Source organism: Chiloscyllium plagiosum, chromosome 46, assembly GCF_004010195.1.
Source record: "Chiloscyllium plagiosum isolate BGI_BamShark_2017 chromosome 46, ASM401019v2, whole genome shotgun sequence".
Classification (NCBI taxonomy): domain Eukaryota; kingdom Metazoa; phylum Chordata; class Chondrichthyes; order Orectolobiformes; family Hemiscylliidae; genus Chiloscyllium; species Chiloscyllium plagiosum.
This window is the reverse complement of record NC_057755.1, coordinates 8550947-8578350: the sequence shown is the minus strand read 5'-3', so window position 1 is coordinate 8578350 and position 27404 is coordinate 8550947. Positions and strand designations below refer to the sequence as shown.

At 45.5% G+C, this 27404-nt stretch overlaps 1 protein-coding gene across 1 annotated transcript in view; it reads left to right on the top strand.

The window, feature by feature from the left end:
• Window positions 1-4928: 4928 nt before the first annotated feature.
• Window positions 4929-27404, top strand: part of LOC122544080 (neoverrucotoxin subunit beta-like) — a 45347-nt gene continuing 22871 nt past the window's right edge. The window contains exon 1 of the mRNA XM_043683083.1: window positions 4929-6037. The gene's annotated coding sequence lies outside the window, so the exon portion shown is untranslated. The remainder of the gene's footprint in view (window positions 6038-27404) is intronic.

Sequence of the window (27404 nt, the reverse complement as noted above, 5' to 3'; positions counted from 1 at the left end):
AGATTTACCAGGATGTTGTCTGGAATGGAGAATAGGTCGTACGAGGATAGGTTGAGAGTGCTAGGCCTTTTCTCATTGGAACGGCGAAGGATGAGGGGTGACTTGATAGAGGTTTATAAGATGATCAGAGGAATAGATAGAGTAGACAGTCAGAAACTTTTTCCCTGGGTACAACAAAGTGTTACAAGGGGACATAAATTTAAGGTGAAGGGTGAAAGGTATAGGGGAGATGCCAGGGATAAGTTCTTTACCCAGAGAGTGGTGGGGGCATGGAATGTGCTGCCTGTGGGAGTGGCAGAGTCAGAATCATTGGCGACCTTTAAGCGGCAATTGGATATGTACATGGATGGGTGCTTAAGCTAGGACAAATGTTCGGCACAACATCGTGGGCCGAAGGGCCTGTTCTGTGCTGTAATGTTCTATGTTCTATCTATGTTTTATGTTCAAGGATGTTGTGTTCTATCAGAGGGGAAACAGGTGCATTGCATTGGTGGAGGAATCACCCTGTTCCCTCTTTGTTCTTAAATAAATCTTAAAAGGGGTTAGACACCAAACTACCCCGAGTAGTAAACATCAAACGGCCATCAATGGTGGTTCTACCACTAAACGATTATTCCACAGACCCAGTGAATGTTCTCAGGACCTCAGTTCAAATCCTACCAGAACTCTCTAGGGGTGTCACAGTCTGGTGGGTTGTGAAGGGGACATGGGGGCAAACAAAAATCAATAAATCTGGCAAATGGAAGATTTAGTGGGAAAACATGAAATTGTCCATTGTCACAGGAAGAATAAACAAAAACTTCCAAATGAGAACAGGCCGCACAGCTCAGAGAGTCAAAAGAATTTGTATGTTCTTGTGTATGAATCCCAAAAGATTACTATGCAAGTGCAGCAGATAGTCAGGAAAGATAGTAGAATATTTTGGTCCACTGTGAGGGGAATTGAATATGGAAATAGGAAACTTACAGAACAGAGATGGTTTACCAGACTAACACTTGAAATAAGACAGATCTATTGATATCTGTTTGCCCCCATGTCCCCTTCACAACCCACCAGACTGTGACACCCCGAGACAGTTCTGGTAGGATTTGAACTGAGGTCCTGAGAACATTCACTGGCCTCTGGAATAATAGTTTAGTGGTGGAACCACCATTGACTTGGAATAAGCTTTGACAAAGGTTCAGTTAGACTTGAAACATCAGCTCTTTTCTCTCCTTACAGATGCTGCCAGACCTGCTGTGATTTTCCATCATTTTCTGTTTGGGTACTTGGAAGAAAAAGGTCAGTATATCAGCGAGGGCTGGATAGGCCAAGCCATATCAACTCGTGTTTCGAAGGGTAAGGGGTGACTAAACTCAGGGATGTACAATCCTCCAATGTGGTGACTGGGTCACATTGAGAAAGATATTTATTCTTGTGATTTATTATTACATTAGGGGACATTTATTTAAGACAGAGAAAAAAAAGAGCTTTTGAGTGACCAGAGCAGCTGAGAGTTAACTGAATGGTAAAGCAGGTGCAAGGGAGTGCCCCACTGTCAGAGGGTCAGCACTGAGAGAGCACGCATTGTCAGAGATTCAATAACAAGGGACTGCAAACTTAATGGTGTTTGTTAGGTTCTTTTTCTTTCTTGAGATTCTTACACACATGATGAAACTGCAACACACCAGCTTCTGTGAACAGCCAAAACGAATTAAGTACAAGCTTTCTGGAGAAACCCTTTAACACACTTCGCAGGACTTGTGGAGCAGTGTCAAAGTTCTCTCTGAACAAAGGAAAACAGTCCTTCCTTTACACAAACTTTCACATCACAGTCAGTAATGCCCACAACGCAATCCCTAGCCATCCCCCACAGTCACGTGCCATTCAAGACACAATGCAGTGATCACATTATTTCCAGAAACAATATACAAAGGAAATCATCCCTTCATGGTCAAACCTGTTGTGAATCTTTATTTTAAGAACTACAGGGAGTAGTCCAAATTCCAACTGCAATGCTCTTATTGATTTTGAATACAGTGATGTTGCAACTGGCTCTGAATGGCAAAGAATGACAATTTAATTTGACTCTGAATAACTAGGAAATGGCATTGTAAATGGCTCTGAATGCAAATTCCTTACAATCTACCTGTGAGAGAGACATTCAATTTCCTGCAGAGCAAATTAACCCTTTAATACCTCATTCCCACCTTTTATCATTCCATGATAACCACCTGGACAGGGGATGAGGAAGGCACTACTATAAGTAGTTTCCAGCCAGACGTAAGGCAAGTTATTGAAACACAACATACAATAACAACAAAAAGCCCATGCAGTAGATAGGATCCCCAGGATCCTCAAAGACCTTGCCAGACATCTCTGTTGTTAGGGGCCTGTCTAAAATTATCCAATTGGTTCTGAACAGACTGCATGATATGGGTTATGTTGCACAATTCATCTGTAACCTGGGTAAATCATTTGTCCCCCATTATTATACAACTTGTTAGGACAACAGATCGTCTACCACAAATCTGGCCTGTTGTGTGCAGAGACTTAACTCTGCCAATTCTCGATTAACTATGTCTAGCCCCCTCTCTATACCCTTTCCCAGGATGGTTAACCCACAAACGAGGTAATTTCAATTCTTCGCTGTCATCATTCCCACCACTCTTCTGAGGGACAGTGCCCCCAGGAACCCATAGCCAAAGGAAGAGCCCAGAGTCACCAATCTTCTAATTTTCACAAAACTCCTGATAATTGCCTGGCTTACTATTCTGTGGTGGCTAAGCACTTTCTGTGGGCATGGGACGTGAGGGGTCCTACTGTCCTGACAGCGAACAGGATGGGGAGAGTTGGGTGGTTGTAGTGAAGGTCCCATTGAGAAACAACACAAACCCTCTTTTGGCCCAGTAGCATTTCACTGCTCGATTATTGCCAGTTGTGAACTGTTTATATCTCCAGTTTCTCTCCTGACTTGCAGTTGTCTCCTGATCTGATCAGCTGGTAATCATAAAAAGGTCATGATCAAAAGGCTGAGCTCACATGGGTTCTGTTGCAATGCTCACAAATGAGTTGTCTTCCTGTAGCAACATTTCAGCATCTTTCCTTGTCACAGGTGAAGGTGAACATTCCATTGTATACCTGGCAATGCCAGCAGCCACCTTGTATTTGAGCACAAGATATATTTGTGGGAACGAAAGCACACACACAGCTCCATCCCCGTCCCAAGAAACAAAGTGGATTGCTCATGGGATCACAGAAAATTGTAACACTGGCCACTCTGGTGTTTCCTTTCTTCCTGATGGTGAAATATAAATAAAGATTTACACGCTTGCTATTTATTGTGTCCAACACCTGCACACTCACGACATGGATGCTGGGGAAAAATAAGCATTCCCGCCGCCAGGCAGTAGTAAAGACAAACAAATTGTCCTCCCTGCCTAATACTGCAATGGTGGGCATAATACTGTAGAATGCGAGTGTAATCTTTCGGCCATCTGAGGGGCCCATCGTTTACAGTCACTCAGGAGGAGCCAGTGACACTGGCTTTGGGCTTTGACTGCCGCTGTTGTCTGCAGGAGAACCCGGAACGGTCCTTTCATGGGTGTCCAAGCTTGGGGTGATCCCGGTCTTTGATAAGCAGGAGTTCTCCTGTTTGTAGTCTGGGGGGCTCACTCTCGTCGAATGAATCTTGATCCAGTGGTGGTCCAAAGACATGCTTTACCTATTAGAGGAGAAACTTTAGGGACGATGTAAGCTGCTGAATATATCTCTGCATTTCCACTCCCATACTATTTAAGTTTGCATGGGTGGGTGCGTCTGTGTTTGCATTCCAAGGGGTCTTACTGGATAAGGCATACATCTCGGCTGCCAATAGTCCAGTGGCCGAGTGTAGGGTACTCCTAATGTGACATTAAGGTAAGTTTGGTTTTAAGAATCCCGTTCGCCCTTTTCATTACTCCTGCTGCCTCAGGATAGTAAGGGCAATGGAATTGCTGCTGGATATACAGATCCTCACAAGGCTTAGTGTTTATTTTCCCTACAAAGTGGAAGCCATTGTCTGAACTAAGCTGTTGAGGCTTTCCAAACCTCGGTATGATCTTGGTCAGGAGTCATTTTACCACCGTTAAAGCTAGTGGTCGGAAGGGCTTCGATCCATCTACTAAATACGCCAATAACAACAAGACAATACTTCTAACAACGTACATGTGGCAGTTCAATTAAATCAAGCTGGATACATTCAAACGGACCACCTGGCAAGAGTGATCTCCCTGTTACACACTGTACCCCACCCCCCACCACCGACTGGCATTATTTAGCTGACATATTAAATATGATTTGACACGCTTTTGGCTGCCTCAGCTTGTCGGAGGTGTCAACAGATACGCATTATGGTATTACTCAATCCCTCCTTGCCAAGGTGGGTATCAGTATGAAGACATCTAATCAGCATTGGGAATAAAACATCAGGTATACAACTTGGCCAGCTGGGATGATCCAGAGGCCTTTTGACACAGAGTGCGAACACCCACGCATCTTCCATATTTGTTTTTCTGGGTGAGGGGCAGCCCCCTGTAAATGCTACACAGGGACAATGTCTGGTATGCCTGTTTGAGGTAGGTGATCAACTTAGCATCTGCCGGTTCCCACAGGACACAATAGTATTGCTGTGTCTTTGGCAATTCAGTTAGCTCTGCCATTGCCAATGTTGGTTTTTCCATTGCACATTTGATTGTGGCCAATTGCTTGGGGAGGAGGATGGCTCTGAGGAGATTCTGGACAGAGTGAGATCTGAATATGTATCCCTGAGGACGTCAGAAATCTGCACCGCGAGCATAGCTCGCCAAAATCATGGACCATGTCAAAAGCATACCAGGAGTCCACGTATAGATTTGCTGATTTTCCTGTAGCCGGGATACAAGCCCATGTTAGAGCAAAGAGTTCTGTTTTCTGAGCAGATACTGGGGTATCGAAGGAGGCTGATTCTAAGATGTCTGTTTGGTCCATAATTGTGTACCCTGAATGGGGAACTCCTAAGGGTGATATCGAATAACTACTATCCACTAAAAGAGGGAAAGATCCAGTGTGGGTAATGGGGCATCTCCAAGGTCTGCTTGAAGGGAGGTTAAGAAATGGTTGCGCAAAAGGCAATCATGTGGGAGTTATGAGAGCTCCTCTGGAGGGGTAAGTAGAAGGGTCACCGGGTTCACAGTTGAGTAGTAGAAGGTCAGAAGGGGGTTAATGAGAAAAGCTACTTCATAACAGCTAAGTCGAGCTTGTGCAGGTCTGATGGGAAATCAGGAAGGCTACAATAGCACGTGCCGAATAAAAATCAGCGGTTTTTGGGCAGTAATATTGGAACCAGCTGTTACAAGGGAATAGATAGCTGGGAGAATTTAGGAGCAGGGTGGGGAGCCCATGGTGACAGGGTCAAGGCAAGTTGAGTAATAGGCCACTGGTCTCTAGCAATCCCCATGGGTTTGGATTAAGACATCAGTTGCACAGTCTCTTGGATACTGGCATACAATCATCTTCAGAGTGTCAGGGCACTGGCACGGGCAGTTTTTAATTCAGTGACAGCTGACGTCATGTTTTTCATTCAGGGTGAAGGTCTTTGAAGCCTTGCTTGAAGCCAAAGGAGTTAACTATTTGCTGAGTAACGTCATGTGAGGGAGCTCCTGTCGGCAGTAGTTAACTAGGCCTAAGAAGGCACACATTTGCTGGGGCTTGTAGGCAAAGGGGTTGCTAGAATGGGTGTAATATGTTCCAGGGTTAACTGTCAGTCAGAATCACTGAGCAAGGTTCCCAGAAATGTGACTCGGAGGTGGCTATGCTGACTCACCCAGGAATGGAGGGCGTGCAGGAGATAGTTGGTATCTGTGATGATAGCAGATTCCAAAGGGCGAGCTCGGAGCAAATAATCAATATATTGGACAATGGCGGAGCTGCCCAGCAACTGAAGCTCTGAAAGCTGCCGGTACAATACCTGCGAGGATAGATTGGGTGATTGTCAAATCTCTCAAGGAGGCAGGTCCAAGTGCACTCCTGACCTTTGAAGGTAAAGACAAATAAGTATTGGGAATCTGCTGCTAAAGGGAGAGCGAAGAAAGCAGGCTGTTGATCAATCAGGGTGAAAATACAGGCGCTGGCAGGGATGTTGTGAAGAATCATCGCAGGTTTTGGCACGACCAAGTGTAAAGGCTGGACGATTCCTATGATCAGCCTGAGATCCTATACTAATCTCCACTCTGGGCATCCTGGCTTTGGGACAGGTAGAATGACAGAGAAATATAACACTTTGTAGGAAGAACAAATTTATTAAGGATGATATCCCTTTTATTGCTTCTGGTCTTAGGAGGTATTGAGGTATTGAAGGCAGTTTCGACCCTGGTATAATCTGGATCTTTATTGGCTCTATGGGGGTGGACCCTACTCCATGCTTAGAGGCTGACCAGATATCAGGAAAGGGTTCTTATGAGGGATCATGTAAGGGTTGATGGCAGCAAAGAACACCCACTACGGTGAAGGGGCTGGAATGATAATTTAAATTTCCCTCGGTCAGCTGTTGGGGCACGTCAGTGACATTGGAGTCTGACTGCTGCTGTAAACAGTCTGCTAAGAATCCCAGAATCGTAGCTTTATATCCGTTGTTCACAGATAAGGTATTATGGGGAGAAACTAACCCTGTTTGATGCCGTAGGTGGACAGATCATCCAGGAGGCCAGACCCCTCCTAATCTTCAGTGCAAGCCAGAATAGAAATAGTGACAGTCGATCCAAGGAAGGGAACAAAGGTAGCTGCCAGCTCAGTGGAAGCTCCAGTGGAATCATAGCAAAGGGTTGCATGGAGATCGGGGGCCTGTAGGGGAGGGGTAAAATCCTCTGGCCTCAAATCAACAGCCCACCATTTTTGTGGAGTTGGAGGGGCGCAATAGTCTGTTAGTGATGTTGGTTTTAATGGTATTGCCCCGTCAAGGCAAAGAATCTCAACTCAGAGGGGACACAACAAATCTCTTCCTGCTAGGTTAATCCCGAAATCAGGGATTTGGGCAAATTAGGACAGTACAGCTCTGGAGGCAAAATTGATCAGTTAGTGGTTCTGTCAAGGGATATGGTCTCTCAGCCCTGGTTAGGCCACTAAGGTTCATAAAGGTGGCCGAGAACCTCAATCTGGTGTTGGCGCGCACACGACATTCCAAGCACAGAGGCTGTGGCATCAGTATCAATCACAAAGGGGATTTTGTTGGCCTCAACAGTCAAGCAGACCATCAGTTCATCCTCAGGGTCCTTAGTCAATATGGGGCAAATCTGAAGGGTGGACAGTCAGGCTGAGAAAGGCTTACTGGTGGAGAAAGGTTGTCTCCTGTTTTGGGGTCTATATTTTTGTTGTACCTGCAGGCATTCTCGCTGCCAATGATTCCTGGTGCCACAGTTAAAAATAGCCCTGCGCTGATCTGTGTGTTGCCAGATGGGGCAGGCAGCAACTATTGTAATTATGGAAAGGGGAGAAAGGGGCATAGGGTGATTGATAAAAAGAGGAACACTAGGGCCATCGGGGTGAACAGTATACACATGACTATATGCATTGATCAAGTCTACAATATGCGTTTTGGAACCCATGTGACGGGGCTGATGAAGGGAACGCTATACCATTTCATATTTGACCATAGTCTATTTAGAGTCTTTAATACTATTCCAGTAATAAGTGAGTGCCCTTCTCATTTGCGAACAGGTGCTGTCTGGCCAATCCATATTGTTAGTCCTAATAGCTGTGGCAACCCCTTCTGGAATATTCTGCAACAGTAGCACATTAAACTGGGGTGAGGGATTCCCTGCAATTTCAGCAGTGTCACTTGCATAGGTGGCATATGTGAAACCGAACCAATCCCAGAAATTTGAACCCTCTTCGCCCTGCTACCGGCAGCATTCTAACACTTTAGTTATATTCACCAGTTGTTGCAAGGTCCTTTGAAGAGGCCCCCAGTGGCCTGGATTTTGTCCCTGGGCTGAGGAACACCACCAGCAAAGGCCACCCAGTCATTATGTCCTTCTAACTAGGTTTCTATCGATATCCCTTGTTCGGGAGCAATGCCAAACAGCACAAACTGAAAAGATCCTGAGGACTGGCCTGATAAGTTTGGATCATGCCTATAAATGTAATCTAGAAATTTAGTGGGCGGCACGGTGGCACAGCAGTTAGCACTGCTGCCTCACAGCGCCAGAGACCCAGGTTCAATTCCCGCCTCAGGCGACTCTCTGTGTGGAGTTTGCACATTCTCCCCCTGTCTGCGTGGGTTTCCTCCGGGTGCTCCGGTTCCTCCCACAGTCCAAAAATGTGCAAGTTAGGTGAATTGGTTATGCTAAATTGCCCGTAGTGTTAGATGAAGGGGTAAATGTAGGGGAATGGGTATGGGTGAGTTATGGTTCGGTGGGTCGGTGTAGACTTGTTGGTCCGAAGGGCCTGTTTCCACACTGTAAGTAATCTAATCTAACCAAAATCTTCCGGGTTTGTTTTTCAGTTTGGGACATGGGACATAATTAAGCACATCTCTCAGGCTTTCCAAGGGACTGTGAACTTGCATAGTGGCCTCACCTGTGGCTCCAGGATTTGGGTCAGGGACCATTAGAGTTGGGAACTCTTTCGGTCTATATTTATGGGAATCCTTCCATTTCCTCTTTTGTGAAGGACTTGGATCAACTGGTCCTTTTACATCCTTTCTGTGCCATCCCTTGTCTTTGGGGTCGTAATGTTGAGGCTCATCATGTTCAGTACTACTGTCTGTGTCAGTGTTCTGTCCCCTATGTCTCTCAAAAGGGCTAGTCCCTTGCTCTCTCTGGGTATTTGATTGGGTTCTGAAAGTGACTAGGTCGGTGAAATGACCAAAGTCAGGTTCTGGTCGGGATGGGGATGGTCAGCATTTCGCTGGAGCTGTGGATCAGGTTGTGGAGGGGCGGGCAGAGTCAGAGGGTATGGTGGGGATAATTGTCGCTGGTTCTCAAACTGAGGCTGATGCGGTGAGGCGCTGGCAGGGCTATTAGGGTATTGGGGTTGATACGGTAGGCCACTAGACCAAATTTGCCAATCCTTCGCCTGTTCATTGGTGCCATTGTTTTGGAACAATATTGGCAGACCAGACATGTCAAGAGATTTATTCCCACTTGAAATTTCAGCTTAGCATTTCATCACTGATTCCTTATTTTATCTTTCCTTCCTCAATTTTTCCTAGTTTCCTTTACTCATGTCATACTCCTCACACTGACTCTTCAGCACCTACCAAGACTGAGGGTTTTCCTCATTATCACACACTCCAATCCTTCTTTGATGGGAATTATTCTCCCGACTAGCCTGCTGAGATGTGTTCATAATTACCTCTGCAGTACTTCTCCATGCAGATATTATAGTTTCCATTTAGTCCCCATATCTCATTTACAGACTGCTCCTCTGCCCTTAAACACTTATCTATGGCCCAAGTTTCTCCGAGCGGCCAAATTTCATTTCCCAACTTTTTATTTAAGCATCCTGACAGGTGTCTGAACCGTTTCTTCCAATCCTTCTTTGATGGGAATTATTCTCCCGACTAGCCTGTTGAGATGTGTTCATAATTACCTCTGCAGTACTTCTCCATGCAGATATTCCATTTAGTCCCCATATCTCATTTACAGACTGCTCCTCTGCCCTTAAACACTTATCTATGGCCCAAGTTTCTCCGAGCGGCCAAATTTCATTTCCCAACTTTTTATTTAAGCATCCTGACAGGTGTCTGAACCGTTTCTCATTTTGAGGGTCAACCCAGCATAACCTGTGCAAAGGGGTCCCGATTCCTGACTTATCGATTCAACTGCAACACACCAATTTCAGTGAACAGCCAATACTTTATTAAACACAGTACAAGCTTTCTGGAGATACCCTTCACAGGGCTTGTAGTTCAATGTCAAAGGTCTCTCTAAACAATTGAAAACAGACCTTCCTTTACACAAAATCTTTACATCACAGTCAGTAATGCCCACAAGACAACCCCCAGCCACCCCCCACAGTCTCATGCCATTCAAGATACAATGTAGGGATCACATCATTTCCAGAAACAATATGTAAATCATCCCTTAATGGTCAAAGCTGTTGCGAATCTTCATTTGAAGAACTGCAGGAGCAGTAAAAGTTCTACCTGCAATCTTCTTATTGATTTTGAATAGGGTGATGATGCAAATAGCTCTGAACTGCAAGGGATGACAATGTAACTTCAATCTCAATAACTAGGAAAGGGCCATGTAAATGACTCCGAATGGCAGTGGTAGGAATGTAAATTCCTTACAATCTTCCTGTGAGAGGGAGCGAGAGCATGGGGGGGATGGGGGAGAGCGTGAGACAGAGGGAGTGAGAGAGTGAGGGAGAGCATGACGGGGGGGATATAGTGAGGTGGGGAGAGCGCGAGCGCGGAGGTGAGAGAGAGAATGGGAGCAAAAGAGAACTAGGGGCAAGGGAGCGAGAGAGAGCGTGGGTGAGAGCGAGGAAGCGATAGCACAGGAGCGAGACTGATTGGCTGCGGCGGGTAAGAGAATATCAAATCTCCTGCTGGAATGTGCCTTTGGATTTTCTTTTTAAGTCATCAGGTTTACTTACCGTAGAGGCCACTGCAGCCATGGGATACAAATTTTGGTATTTACATATTTTACAAGCTACATGTAATGCAAGTTACATATACAGAAATGAAATGCAAAGTTGATTATCTCATTATGGAAACAAAAGTTCAAAACAGGATTCTAGCCTTGTTTTGACTTGCACAATCCTTTGCTCATGGCATCATAAATGAATGTCAGGGAATGTGTGTAACAAGAGATTTTACGCATACATTTATTCGCAATTCTATCAGCCTGCAGAACTCAGAAAAAAAAACAAAATTTCTCTTTTCACGTATGATTCCACTGAAAATCACAGTCCAGATAGTAGTAAATACACCATTAAAAAAATTAAGGTCACGATTTGTGATTACTAAGCTGCCAACTTCCTTGTAAAATCACAGCCAAAAACAAAAAAAAACAAATTGCACAATAAGGCTTAACAGACAGTAACTCAGTCTTTGGTTTAGTTTATTGGAAATGTTGGGATAGTAACTTGCATGAATATCTGGCATGCTTCCATTCTTTGAGCAGGCCGTGTTTCTGAGGTAATTGTTGCAGATTTTCCACAAACGGTTGTAGCTTTTCAAAGTTTATAGGCTGGGGATTTTCTTATTTGCTCTCCTTTAACGTTATCAATGAATAGTGGAAGAGGCAGATTTTCAATGGTTAAGGGCATGAGCCCTTCATCAGGAAACGCCCTTCCTGAAGAAGGGCTCATGCCCGAAACTTCGATTCTCCTGCTCCTTGGATGCTGCCTGACCTGCTGCGCTTTTCCAGCAACACATTTTCAGCTCTGATCTCCAGCATCTGCAGTCCTCACTTTCTCCTCTTTCAACGGTTAAGCCAATTCCTGTGGGCTGTAGGGCTGAAGCCTAATTTTATCCCCTGACTGAGCTGCCACTGCAATCCAGCCTGCTGAAGAGATGGAATGTGCCTTTTATTCAATTGAATTTTAAGGTAGTTAATTAAGTCGTAGCAGTTCAGGTATAACATTTCAGTTAATCAGCCAAGTAAAGTATATGAGCCACAACAGTCAACGATGTTGTGTTCTATCAGAGGAGAATCAGGTTCATTGCACTGGTGGAGGAAGCACCCTGTTCCCTCTTTGTTCTTAAATGAATCTTAAAGGGGTTAGACACCAAACCAACCCCAGTAGTAAACATCAAACGGCCATCAATGGTGGTTCTACCACTAAACTATTATTCCAAAAGACCCAGTGAATGTTCTCAGGATCTCAGTTCAAATTCTACAGAACTGTCTAGGGGTGTCACAGTCTGGTGGGTTGTGAAGGGGACATGGGGGCAAACAGATATCGATAGATCTGGCAAATGGAAGATCTAGTGGGAAAACATGAAATTATCCATTTTCACAGGAAGAATAAACAATCTTCCAAATGTGAACAGGACGCACAGCTCAGAGATTCAAATGAATTTGTATGTTCTTGCGTATGAATCCCAAAAGATTACTATGCAAGTGCAGCAGATAGTCAGGAAAGATAGTAGAATGTTTTGGTATACTGTGAGGGGAAGTGAATAGAAAATAGGAAAGTTACAGAACAGAGATGGTTTACCAGACTAACACTTGAATAAGAAGGTCAGTATATCAGCCAGGGTTGGATAGGCCAGGCCATGTAAACTCGTGTTTAGAAGAGCAAGGTGTGACTAATCTCAGGGAGGTACAATCCTCTGATGTGGTGACGAGGTCACATTGAGAAAGATATTTCTTCTTGTGTTTACTTATTTCAACATCAGGGGACATTTACCTAACAGAGAGAGAAAAAAAGAACTTTTGAGTGACCAGAGAGCTGAGAGTGAATGAATGGTAAAGGAGGCGCAAGGGACTGCCCCACTGTCAGAGGGTCAGTACTGAGAGAGTACCGCACTGTCATCGATAACAAGGGACTGCAAACTTGATGGTGTGTTTGTTAGGTTCTTTTTCTTTCTTGAGATTCTTACACACATGATGAAACTGCATCACAGAAGCTTCTGTGAACAGCCAAAACTTTATTAAGCACAATACAGTCCAAGCTTTCTGGAGAACTCCTTTAACACACTTTGCAGGGCTTGTGGAGCTGGGTCAAAGTTCTCTCTGAACGAAGAAAAACAGTCCTTCCTTTATACAAACTTTTCACTGCCATTCAAGACACAATGCAGTGATCACATCATTTCCAGAAACAACATATAATGGAAATCATCCCTTCATGGTCAAACCTGTTGTGAATCTTTATTTTAAGAACTACAGAGAGTAGTCCAAATTCTTATTGATTTTGAATACAGTCATGTTGCAAATGGCTCTGAATGGCAAAGAAAGACAATGTAAGTTCACTCTGAATAACTAGGAAATGGACATGTAAAGGCCTCTGAATGGCAAGAAATAGGAATGTAAATTCCTTACAATCTACTTGTGAGAGAGACATATCCCACCCCAGTGTCGGGACATCCAATCTCCTGCAGGTCCGCAGAGCAAATCAATCCTTTAATACCTCATTCCCACCTTTTATCATTCCATGATAACCACCTGGACAGGGGATGAGAAAGGCACTACTAACATATAAGTATTTTCCAGCCAGAAATAAAGCACGTTATTGACACAAAACGCACAACAACAAAAAGCTCATGCAGTAGATAGGATCCCCAGGATCCTCACAGTAGCCATCCTTGCCAGATATCTAGAACATAGAACATAGAAGAATACAGCGCAGTACAGGCCCTTCGGCCCTCGATGTTGCGCCGATCCAAGCCCACCTAACCTACACTAGCCCACTATCCTCCATATGCCTATCCAATGCCCGTTTAAATGCCCATAAAGAGGGAGAGTCCACCACTGCTACTGGCAGGGCATTCCATGAACTCACGACTCGCTGAGTAAAACACCTACCCCTAACATCTGTCCTACACCTACCACCCCTTAATTTAAAACTATGCCCCCTCGTAATAGCTGACTCCATACGATGCCCCCTTGTAATAGCTGAATCCATACGTGGAAAAAGATTCTCACTGTCGACCCTATCTAAACTCCTAATCATTTTGTACACCTCTATCAAGTCACCCCTAAACCTTCTTTTCTCCAATGAAAACAACCCCAAGTGCCTCAGCCTTTCCTCATACGATCTTCCTACCATACCAGGCAACATCCTGGTAAACCTCCTCTACACCCGTTCCAGTGCCTCCACATCCTTCCTATAGTATGGCGACCAAAACTACACACAATACTCCAGATGCGGCCGCACCAGAGTCTTATACAACTGCAACATCTGTTTTTAGCTCCCTGTCTAAAATTATCCAATTGATTCCGAACAGACTGCTTGACATGGTTATGTTGAACAATTCATCTGTAACCTGAGTGAATCATTTGTACCCCATTATTGTACATGCACCCCAACCTTGTTGGGCCAACAGGTCGTCTACCACATATCTGGCCTATTATGTGTAGAGCCTTAACTCTGCCAATTTTCAATTAACTACGTCTAGTCCCCTCCCTATACTGTTTCCCAGGATGGTTAACCCACTAACAAGGTGATTTCTGTTCTTTGCTGTCATCATTCCCACCGCTCTTCTGAGGGACAGAGCCCCCAGGAACCCATAGCCAAGGGAAGAGTCCAGAGTCACCAATCTTCCAATCTGCACAAAACTCCTAATTGTTTGGCTTACTATTCTGTGGTGGGGAGGCGATTTCTGTGGGCAAGGGGCGTGAGGGGTACTACTGTCCCGACAGCGAACAGGACAGGGAGAGTTGGGTGGTCATAGTAAAGGTCCCATTGAGAAAGAACACAAACTTTCTTTTGGCCCAGTTGCATTTCATTGCTCGGTTATTGCCAGTTGTGAACTGTTTTCATCTCCAGTTTCTCTCCTGACTTGCAGTTGTCTCCTGATCTGATCAGCTGATAATCATTAAAAGGTCATGACCAAAAGGCTGAGCTCACATGGGTTCCGTTGCAATGCTCACAAATGAGTTGTCTTCCTGTAGTAACATTTCAGCATCTTTCCTTGTCACAGGTGCAGGTGAACATTCCATTGTTTACCTGGCAATGCCAGCAGCCACATTCTATTTGGGCATAAGATATATTTGTGGGAACCAAAGCACAAGCACAGCCCCATCCCTGTCCCGAGAAGCAAATGGGATTGCTCATGGGATCACAGCAAGTTGTAACACTTGCCACTTGGATGTTTCCATTCTTCCTGATGGTGAAATATAAATAAAGATTGACACACTTCTTGTTTTTCCACTGTGTCCGACACCTACACACTCACGACATGGGTGCTGAGGAAAAATAAGCATTACTGCTGCTAGGCGGTAGTAAAGACAAACAAATTGTCCTCCCTGCCTAATACTGCAATGGTAGCCATAATACCGTAGTATGCGAGTGTAATCTTTCGGCCATCTGAAGGGCCCATCGTTTAGAGTCACTCAGGAGGAGCCAGTGACACTGGCTTTGGGCTTTGACTGCCACTGATATCCGCAGGAGTACCTGGAACAGCGCTTTCCACGGGTGTCCAAGCTTGGGGTGATCCCGGTCTTTGATCAGCAGGAGTTCTCCTTTGTGTAGTCTGGGGGGCTCACTCTAGTCATCTGAATCTTGATCCAGTGGTGGTCCGAAGGCATGTTTTACCTGTAAGAGGAGAAACTTTAGGGACGATGTAAGCTGCTGAACGTATCTCTGCATTTCCAATTCCATAATATTTAGGTTTTACATGTTTGGGTAGGTCTGTGTTTGCATTCCAAAGGGTCTTACTGGATAAGGCATACATTTAGGCTGCCAATAGTTCAGTGGTCGAGTATAGGGTACCCCTCATGTAATACAGGGCTAAAGGAAAGACCTTCAGCCAGTTCAGGTCTGCTTCAGAAATTAAGTTTGGTTTTAAGAATCCCGTTCGCGCTTTCCATTATTCCTGCTGCCTCAGGGGGATAAGGGCAATGCCGGATATGCAGATCCTCACCCATCTTCCTGTTTATTTTCCCTACAAAGTGGAAGCCATTGTCTGAACTAAGCTGTTGAGGCATTCCAAACCTCGATGCGATCTCGGTCAGGAGTCATTTTACCACTGTTGAGGCTTTAATATTAGTGGTCGGAAAGGCTTTGATCCATCTACTAATTACGTCAATAACAACAAGACAATACTTCTAACAATGTATATGTGGCAGTTCAATGAAATCAAGCTGGATACATTCAAATGGACCACCTAGCAAGGGTGATCTCCCTGTTACACACTGCCCACTCCCCCCCTTCATCGGCATACTTTTGCTGACATATTAAATATGATTTGACACACTTTTGGCTGCCTCAGCTTGTTAGAGGTGTCAACAGATACGCATTATGGTATTACTCAATCCCTCCTTGCCAAGGTGGGTATCAGTATGAAGACATCTAATCAGCATTGGGAATAAAACATCAGGTATACAACTTGGCCAGCTGGGATGATCCAGAGGCCTTTTGACACAGAGTGCGAACACCCACGCATCTTCCATATCTGTTTTTCTGGGTAAGGGGCAGCCCCCTGCAAATGCTACACAGTGACAATGTCTGGTATGCCTGCTTGAGGTAGATGATCAACTTAGCATCTGCCGGTTCCCATAGTACACAATATAATTGCTGTGTGTTTGGCAGTTATGTTAGCTCTGGCATTGCCAATGTTGGTTTCGGCCATTACACATTTGATTGTGGCCAATTGCTTGCGGAGGAGGATGGCTCTGAGGAGATTCTGGACAGAGTGAGTTCTGAACAGGTATCCCTGAGGACGTCAGAAATCTGCACCGCGAGCATAGCTAGCCAAAGTCATGGACCATGGCAAAAGCATACCAGGAGTCCACGTATAGATTTACTGATTTTCCTGTAGCCGGGATACAAGCACATGTTAGAGCAAAGAGTTCTGTTTTCTGAGCAGACACTGGGGTATCGAAGGAGGCTGATTCCAAGGTGTCTGTTTGGTCCATAATTGTGTCCCCTGAATGGGGAACTCATAAGAGTGATATTGAATAACTACTATCCACTAAAAGAGGGAAAGATCCAGTGTGGGTACTTGGTAACGGCGAAGCCGAGCTTGTGCAGCTCTGATGGGAAGTCAGGAGGGCTACAATAGCACGTGACGAATAACAGTCAGCGGTTTTTGGACGGTAATATTGAAACCAGCTGTTACAAGGGAATAGATAGCTGGAAGAATTTAGGAGCAGGGTGGGGAGCCCATGGTGACAGGGTCAAGGCAAGCTGAGTAATAGGCCACTGGTCTCTAGCAATCCCCATGGGTTTGGATTAAGACAGCAGTTGCACAGTCCTCTTCGATACTGGCATACAATCGTCTTCAGAGTGTCAGGGCGCTGGCACGGACAGTTTTTCGTTCAGTGACAGATGACAGGTTTTTCATTTAGGGTGAAGGTCTTTGAAGTCTTGCTTGAAGCCAAAGGGGTTAACTGTTTGATGAGTAATGTTATGTGAGGGAGCAACTGTCGGCAGTAGTTAACTAGGCCTAAGGCAGTACACATTTGCTTGGGGTTTCTCGGCAGAGGGGTTCTTGAATGGGTGTAATACGTTCCAGGGTTAACTTCAGTCAGAAGCACTGAGCAAGGTTCCCAGGAATGTGACTTGGAGTTGGGTGCGCTGGCCCACCCAGGAATGGAGGGTGCGCAGGAGATAGTTGGTATCTGTGATGACAGCAGATTTCAAAGGGCTCGCTCGGAGCAAGTCAGCAACATATTGGACAATGGCGGAGCTGCCCAGGAACTGAAGCTCTGAAAGCTGCCATGACAATACCTTCGAGGATAGAGTGGGTGAATGGACAAATCCCTGAGGGAGGCACGTCCAAGTGTACTCCTGACCTTTGAAGGTAAAGGCAAACAGGTATTGGGAAGGTGCTGCTAAAGGGAGAGCGAAGAAAGCTTGCTGTCAGTCAACCACTGAAAATACAGGCGCTGGCAGGGATATTGCGAAGAATCATTGGAGGGTTTGGCACGACCAGGTGTAAAGGCTGGACAATTCCATTGATCTGCCCGAGATCCAATACTAATCTCCACTCTGGCATTGTGACAGATAGAATGACAGAGAAATATAACACATTGTTGGAAGAACAAATTTATCAAGGATGATATCCCTTTTATTGTTTCTGGTCTCAGGAGGTATGGAAAGCAGTTTTGACCCTGGTATAATCTGGATCTTTATCGGCTCTATGGGGGTGGAGGGTTTAGGACCATTCGGCGCAGCCATTTTGGCACGAGCGATTTAGCGCGGCCTGTTTGGCGCAGCCCATTTTGCTGCAGACCCATTTAGGCGCAGAACAATTTTGGCGCCACTCATATGCATTCCTTTTCAGGCTTAGTTAAAAGCATTATTTTTATTTTTATTGCTTTCATTAGTAAAAACCTTACAAAGCGAATAAACATTAAGTACAAAAATGTAATTAGGGCAGCACAGTGGTTAGCACTGCTGCCTCACAGCGCCAGAGACCCAGGTTCAAATCCCGCCTCGGGCAACTGTCTGCGTGGAGTTTGCACATTCTCCCAGTGTCTGCGTGGGTTTCCTCAGGTGCTTAGTGCGAAATAATGCCCCCAATTCCTACACCTTGCTGTAAGGTCTCCTCTCCAAATCTACCCTATTAAGTCCCTGAAGAATCTGGTACGTTTCAAGAAGGTTTCCTATTTTTTTGCTAAACTCCAATGAATACACGCCCAACCTCCTCAACCTTTCCTCATAACAGACCCTCCAGATCCGAAATCAGCAGAGTGGAGCACTTTTGGGTTGCCCACAATGCTGGGGTATTGCTCCTCAGAGAAGGGTTGCAAAAGTGCACACAGTATTCCATGTGCATACTGCAGGGTCAGTACTGAGGGAATGCTGCACTGTCACTGGGTCAGTATTGAGGGAGTGCAGCACGGTCAGAAGCATCAGTTCTGAGGGAGATGCAAAATCAAGTATTTTACATCAGTGTGGAGAAGGATATGGAAGACATTGAACGTGGGGAAATAAATAGCAACATCTTATAAAAACCTCCATATTACTGACAATGAGGTGCTGGGCATCTTAAGACGCAAAGAGGTGGATAAATGTGTGCCCGAGAACTCTGTAGGAAGCTAGGGAAGTGATTGCTGGGTCCTTTGCTGAGATTTTTGTCCCATTGATAAGGGTATTGATAGGGGAGAGAAGGTGACAGGATGGAGAGGAGGATGCAGCAGATAGATGGAAAAGACGGTGGAGAGGTCACGAGGCCGGTGCCAAGTTGCAGGCTTCGGGTGGGGAGTGGGGGGGGTGAAGGAGGAAGACTACTGGCATTCACATTAATCCCGTGTGGTTGCAGGGTCCCAAGGCAGAAGACAAAGTGTTCTCCCTCCACACATCAAGTGGTTAAGGACTGACGATGGACACAGTCCAGGACCTGCATGCCCCTGGCAGAGTGGGAGGGAGAGTCGATAGGTTCTGCCACAGTGCGGTGGGGTTGGTTGGTGCTCGTGTCCCAGAGTTGTTCTCTGAAACGATCTGCAAGTTGGCATCCTGTCTCCCCAATCCGGAGGAGACCACGTTGGGAGCATCGGATACAGTTGATGACATTTGTGGAGGTACACAAATTTCTGTTAGATGTGGAAGGATCCTTTTGAGCTTTGGACGGAGGTCAGGGGGGAGGTGTGGGTGCAAGTTTTGCACCTCCTGCAGTGGCAGGGGAAGGTGCCAGGGGTGGGGTGAGGGGTATCCGTTATAACACAAATGTCACGTACTGTATCCATTGCTGTCCACAAGTGTCATCTACTGATTCCGCTGCAAACCTCTACCTCCACAAATATCATAGGTTTGCATTGCATACAGTCAATCCTTTCACAAACGTCATCAACTGTATCCTTTGCATCAATCACAAACCCATCAACTCCCACATCTACCTGGATGATACTTCCTCCTGCCCTGCCTCCTGTAAAAACATCATCCCTTACTCCCAATTCCTCTAGCTCATCTGTTCCCAGGATGACCAATTCCACCAAAGAAAATCCTTCTTCAAAGACCACAATTTCCCCTCCCACATATGGAATGAGCTGCCAGAGGATGTGGTGGAGGTATCTGGATGGGTGTATGAATAGGAAGGGTTTGGAGCGATGTGGGCCAGGTGCTTGCATGTGGGATTAGACTGGGTTGGGATATCTGGTCGGCATGGACAGGTTGGATCAACGGGTTCATTTCCGTGCTGTACATCTCTATGACTCTGACGTGGTCGACGATGCCCTCCAGCATATCACTTCCACTTCCTGCAACTCTGCACTTTATCCCCACTCCTCCCAATGCAACAAGGACAGCACCCGACCTCCCCAACACACCCCCTCCTCATCTTTCACCCCAGCAACCTCCATATACATCGCATCATCCTCCGCCACCTACAAACAGCCCCAATCACTCGGAAAATATTTCCCGTCCCAGCGTTCTGGAGACACCATTGCCTCTGCAATCCCGTTTCCTCATTTCCCCTCCCCTCAGCTTATCCCAGTCCCAAGTCTCCAACACAGGGCTAATGCCCGAAACGTCGATTCTCCTGTTCCCTAGATGCTGCCTGACCTGCTGCGCTTCTCCAGCAACACATTTCCATCTCTGATCTCCAGCATCTGCAGACCTCATTTTCTCTTCCAACACAGCACCACCCTCTTAACCTGCCCATTGTCTTTCCCATCTATCCACTCCACCTTCATCTATTGCATTCCCAGCTGCCTTTCACCCAGCCCCAGACCCCTTCATGGTTATCCCTCAGCTCCAACCCACAAGCTTCATTCCTCAGAAAGGAAATATGTCCAAAACGTCGATTCTCCTGCTCCTCAGATGCTGCTTGACCAGCTGTGCTTTTCCAACCCCACTCTTGACTCTGATCTCCAGCATCTGCAGCCCTGACTTTCTCCCAAGGCTGGAATCAAACCCGTTCCCTGCTGCTGTGAGGCAGCAGTGCTACCACTGAGCCATTTATCTAGACAATCTTGTCAGCTTGGAAGAGTTGGACCAAATGGTCTCTGTCTGCACTGTACATCGCTATGGTTTCATGTGAATATAGTACCATATACCAGACTCCATCAGCAGTGACTGTAAATCGATAAATACACATCCCCATCCCATCGGTTGAAGCAGAGAGAGCCCTGCCATTGATATAGATTATCCATCCTTATTAATTCATCGCCATTATGTTTTACTGGAGAGTTCTGGTAAATGTGTAAACAGGTTTCACAGGAACAAGGACAGGCCACTCAGCCCCTCAATAAGGTCGAGGCTGATCTGTGGCCTCATTCCATTTAACTGCTCAAGGCAAAAAAAAACCCACTTCGCCTGAGGGATTTCCCCCTCTTAACATCCGGTCTAAGGAAAGATGGTTGAAACAGACACAGGAGTTATTTTTTATCTTATGTACTATGCTTGAACCTCAAACTTCACTACTTAGGGGACTCTAACCTCCCTTTTCCCAGCAACTTTGAAATCTGAAAACAAACTCGTCAGCCTGCAAGTGCATAAGTTAAGTCAGAGATTCCATTACCTCGGAGTCCTTGGGGAAGAAGAGTCAACCGTAGGTTAAGGAGAGAGATGAAGGCAAATCTTACCTCGTGGGCCCATCAGTCTCATGTAGCCGGCATTCATGATGGAAGTTCCTTGTATGTTGGAATCCTACTGCTGTCAACAAATGTTTGGTTCTTTCTTCCTTGAGATTCTTACACACTTGATGCAACTGCAACATGCCAACTTCTGTAAACAGCCAAAATTTTATTAAGCACAATACAGCACAAGCTTTCTAGAGAAACCCTTTAACACACTTCACACGGCTTGCGGAGCGGTGTCAAATATCACTCTGAACAAAGGAAAACAATCCTTTCTTTATATAAACTCTTTACATCACAGTCAGTAATGCCCATATGGCGACCGCCGGCCATTCCCCACAGTCAAATGCCACTCAAGACAACGTAGTGATCACATCATATCCAGAAACAATATAATGTAAATCATCCCTTAATGGTAAAATCTGTTGTCAGTCATTTTTTTTTTTAAAAAACTACAGGAAGTAGTCCAAATTCCAGTTGCAATGTTATTTGATTTTGAATAACGTGATGTTGCAAATGGCTCCAAATAGCAAAAGATGACAATGTAACATCACTCTGAATAACTAGGAAATGGCTATGAATGGCAAGAAGTAGGAACGTAAGTTCCTTATAATCTAACACACAGAGAGAGAGAGCGACAGAGAGAGCGACAGAGAGAGCGACAGAGAGATCTAATTTGACGCACATCAGCACAGCAAATTGACCCGGTAATATCTCAGGTTCGTACTGAGCATGCGGTGTGCCACACAATTCCATACTGGCAGAGGACGAGTACAATTGTAATGGCCCACTATTGTCCCTGTGCTAATTGAACAGTCATGGATCTTATCTGTGTTTCAGGATGTCAAAGCCATGACATTTATATTCAGAGATGAAAGAGAGAACAAAGCATCAGCCTGCATCTCACAGACCTGGGCTCCCTGCCTTCGTACCCAGGGAGCAGACAGTGAACCTGGCTCAGTCTTTTATCTCCACACTGATCAACACCAGTGAGAACAGGATACTGTTTGCTATAAATTATCAACTGCTGAGATTAGCTATCATATTTCGAACGTTTGAGAAGCAACAGTTTTGATGTGTTACAATGAAAAATACAATACATGACAGTTGAAAACAATTTTCCCAGTCCCAGAATTGGTCTGGAGAATGGATGAGTAGGGGCAGTGCACAGTCATGTCCCTCTGCTGGTGGTCTTAGTACCAACATTCTTTGTTTTCCTCTCAGGCTGATGGTGTGGCTCAGCTTCCTGGACCTTCTTTCTGTGAATGCTTCTAATTAGAGAGGTTCTGGTCATCAATGCTGTGTCAACTTCCTGTCTAACTCCCTTGGCCCAGAACCTCAGCACAGCTACCCACGAGTAGGATACCTGCTGTCCCCTTGCCCACCTCCATTTGAAGGTTAGTTTCCATTCCTTCTGAAACCAGAACCTCCTTATTTTTGACACAGTGCATTGAGAATGGTGTGGGGAGGCATATGATAAATCTTTGACTTCAGTAAAACTTTGACTGTCATGACCTCTCTGTTTTTATAACAAGGCTTATGTACATTTGCAGAAGGCAGGTTGATGTGATAGTTAGATAAGGCCTCATGTCATCCAAGAAGTGCCAAATGTGGCATGCTGAGTTAACACAGGTTAAAGAGGACTCCCAATTCTTGACACAGGATTACAAAGATTTATTCTTTCAAGAATATTAGTGGTGTCATGGTTACAAATGGAGGAACGAGACTCACTGGTCTGACCGGTTGAGTATATTTTAAACTGGAGCTCTAGTAGATTAATTTCCAATGATGACTCGGTTCTCTCTTTGTGAATTCCCAGAGCTCACGATCAGAATGCTGTTGGAGTTAGAATGAGGAAATATTTTGGTTACACAGCCAACAGCATGGAAATGAAGATGTAAATCATAAAATGATAAGGCATTAAATGTGGACTTTGAGCTTCGAAGTCAGCTTTGACATTAGACGGCTTTATGACTCTCCCTAGAACTCTTAATTGCTGAAGTTCAAGCTGGGACCTGCTGAGACCCCCAACACTGACTAATAGTGAAACTTTCAATTTATTCCAAGCTCTGTTTGCTGTCTGTCACATATTTGGCAACAACACAGTTAAATTTTAGCCCAAACCACATCTTTTTTGAATGTATTTCCACGATGTGGGTGCCACTGGCTAGGCCAGCATTCATTGCCCATCCCTACTTGTCCAGAGGAAAGTTCAGAGGTAACCAGATTGTCAGATTAGCCATGATCTCATTGAGTGGGTCTGAAGTCACGTGTTGGCCAAATCAAGTAAAGACAGCAGCTTCCTTCCCTGAAGGATATTTATGAATTAAATGGGCTTTTTCCACTGACATTCGATATTGGTTCCATTGTTATCATGAGCCTCAATCACCAATTGTTACTGAATTCCAATTTCACCATCTACCATAGTGAGGTTTGAAGCCCGGTCCTCCAGACATTATGTGGACTTCTAGAGCTCTTCTTTCCCACGCGGCCACTGGTTCGCTGCAGCTCAGAGCCTGTATTTAATGAGATCATCTTGAATTGTAAATTTCCATTCAGCATCTTCCAGCCTATCCCCACGTTTCCCATTCCCTGCTGAGCCAGGGAATGGTCTGCTCTCTCAATGAGATAATCATTTTCTGAGGTGGAAGTTCATTTCCCTGTTCTCCCATATTGATCCTGAACAATTTCCACTTACCCACGCTGAGCAGAGACATTTAATGTCAGACAGGTACCCACTCACCCATTATTGACCTTTAGCAATTCCAAACTAATTCCTTTACCCCACTGTGTCACACAATCCCTCTGAATCAGCCCCAGACCAATCTCAATGTCCTACTTTCTCCTAACAGCTATGAAGCTATCCCCAACAATCCCAAACCAACAACCCCATTCACTTGTCTTCTACCACCTCTCCCAAATGAAAGCAGATGTAGGCCATTCTGCCCATCTAATCTGCTCCCCCATTCAATGAGATCATGGCTAATGGGATATACCTCAATTCCACTTGGCTGTCTTTTTCCCAGAACCTTCAATATGTTTACATATTTAGTTTGTCAATCTCAGCCTTGTATACACTTAACGACTAATCTTTAACAGCCTTCTGTGGTGAAGATTTCCATAGGTTCAATACTCTCAGGAAGAAAATTCCTCCTCATTACTGTATTAATTGTCTGAGATGATGTCTCCAATTCCTACATCTTCCCAAAAGGTCTCCTCTGCAAATCTACCCTATTAAGTCCCTTAAGAATCTAATATGTTTAAAAGAAGGTTTCCTGTTTCTTCTAAACTCTAATGAATAGAGGCCCAACCCACTCAACCTTTACGGGAATCAGCAGAGTGAAGCATTTTTGGGTTGCCCACAATGCTGGGGTATTGTTCCTCACAGAAGGGTTGCAAAACTGCACACAGTGTTCCACATGCATACTGCAGGGTCACGGTGGCACAGTGGTTAGCACTGTAATCACGGTGGCACGGCGGCACAGTGGTTAGCACTGCTGCTTCACAGCACCAGAGACCCGGGTTCAATTCGTAATCTAATCTAATCTACTGAGGGAATGCTGCACTGTCACTGGGTCAGTATTGAGGGAGTGCAACATGGTCAGAAGTATCAGTTCTGAGGGAGATACTAAGAGTACAGAGGAACCTCGATTATCCGAAGGAGATCTTGAGGTCCCAATAGAAGCATTACATCCAAGAGCTGTTTCAGTCCTGATCACGTCATTTGTTTACAATGATTAAAAATGATCTTGGCTTACTGAAATGATGCTGAGAACAGTCCTGGACATCGATGAGAGCCCAGGCACCATCTCCAAATGACTGACCTCCTGCCCTCCCTGTCTCTCTCCACATTTCCCCTGGAGTCCTACATCAGGGTGAACCCTAAACCCCCCTTCCCCAGATATTCTAAGGCGGCAGCAGCAGCCTTACTGTTGGTGTACAGTCGGGGGAGGGGGGAGCTGACAAGGGCAGTGGCACGCAGGGCAGTGCTGGCCGGGGTGGCAGTGTTGGATGGGGTTGGGGGGCTGGTGGGGACAGGCAGTGTTGGGGGATGAACGGCGGACACTCACCCGCAGTGTGCTGCAATCTCCTCTCTTGAATGGGGAGCAGCCTTAACAGAAAACTGAGACCCAGAGTGCCCGCCCATCTTGTTCAGGTAACTAAGGTTTCTCGGTATTTGCATCAATGTTTACTGTGGAGAAGGACATGGAAGATATTGAATGTGGGGAAATAAATCGCAACATCTTGGAAAAAAAAAGTCTCCATATTACAGACAATGAGGTGCTGGCATCTTAAAAGGTGTAGAGGTAGATAAATCCCTGGGTACTGACCAGATGTCCCCTAAAACTCTGGGAAGCTAGGGAAGTGATTGTTGGGTCGCTTGCTGAGATGTTTGTATCATTGACACACACAGGTGAGTTGCTGGAAGACTGGAGGTTGGCTAAGGTGGTGCCACTATTTAAGAAAAGATGGCAAGGAAAAGCCAGGGAACAATAGATCAATAAGCCGGACATCAGTGGTAGGCAAGTTGCGGAGGGAATCCTGACGGATACAATTTACATGTATTTGGAAAGGCAAGGACTGATTAGGAATAGTCTATGCAGCTTTGAGTGTGGGAAATCATGTCTCACTAACTTGATTACATTTTTAGAAATAGTAACGAAGAGGATTGATGAGGGCAGACTGTTAGATGTGATCTACGTGGACTTCAGAAAGGCATTCGACAAGGTTCCTCATGGTAGACTGGTTAGCAAGGTTAGACCACATGGCGTACAGGGAGAAGTAGCCATTTGGATACAGAACTGACTCAAAGACAGAGGACAAAACCGTTGTGAAGGGTTGCTTTTCAGGCTGGAGGCCACAAGGATCGATGTTGGGTTTACAGTTTTTCATCATTCATGTAAATTATTTGGATGTGAACACAGGATGTATGGTTAATATGTTTGCAGATGACACCAAAATTGGTGGACAGCAAAGAAGATTACCTCAGAGTACAATGGAATCTTGATAGATAGGCCAATGAGTCATGCAGTGGGGGGATAGAGTCTAATCTGGGAAGGTGAGTCTAACCATTTAAAACACTTACCTCGGGCGTCAGGGCCTCCATTTGCCGAGAGGTGCGAGGGAGGAGCGAAGGACTTCTGGGAAGGTTTTAAGTGGGTGAGATCTAAACCTGAGACCCTACACTGTAGGGCCTCCCTCCCAACAACCTCCTCTAACCTTAAGAGTCTGTAAACTAGGTAAGTTTTCAGGTTTCTCTTTTTTTTCCCTCTCTTTTCTTCCTTTGCTTAGTTCTGTGCAGGCTTTCAGAATAGCGGGATATGGATGTTAGGGCAGTTGCATGTTCCTCCTGCAGAATGTGGCAGGTGAGAGACACTTCACATGTCTCTGCCGACTACATCTGCGGGAAGTGCATCCAACTTCAGCTCCTTGAAAACCGAGTTAGGGAACTGGAGCTGGATGAGCTACGGATCATCCGGGAGGCTGAGGGGGAAATTGAGAGGATGGTCGTGGAAGTGGTCACTCCACAGACACAGGATAAGGACGACTGGGTTACAGCCAGGGGGAGGAAAGGGAACTGACGATCAGAGCAGGGATCCCCTGTGGCCGTTCCCCTCAGCAAGAACTATACTGTTTTGGATACCGCTGTGGCGACAGCCTGCAAGGGGAAAGCCAAAGTTATTTTCTCCCCTTCCCTTCTAAGCCTCAGTGCAGCTCTACAAGTCCTGGTGAGACCACACTTGAAATATTGTGTCCAATTCTGGTCACCCTATTATAGGAAAGATACAGAGGCTTTGGAGAGGGTGCAAAGAAGGTTTACCAGGATGCTGCCTGGTCTGGAGGGCTTGTCTTATGAAGAAAGGCATTCCTGAAGAAGGGCTTATGCCCGAAACGTCGATTCTCCTGCTCCTTGGATGCTGCCTGACCTTCTGCGCTTTTCCAGCAACATATTTTTCAGCTATGATCTCCAGCATCTGCAGTCCTCACTTTCTCCAACCAGAACTGGACGCAGTATTCCAAGTGCGGTCTAACCAAAGTTTTATAGAGCTGCAACAAGATCTCACGACTCTTAAACTCAATCCCCCTGTTAATGAAAGCCAAAACACCATATACTTTCTTAACAACCCTGTCCCCTTGGGTGGCCATTTTAAGGGATCTATGTACCTGCACACCAAGATCCCTCTGTTCCTCCACACTGCCAAGAATCCTATCCTTAATCATGTACTCAGCTTTCAAATTCGACCTTCCAAAACGCATCACCTCGCATTTATC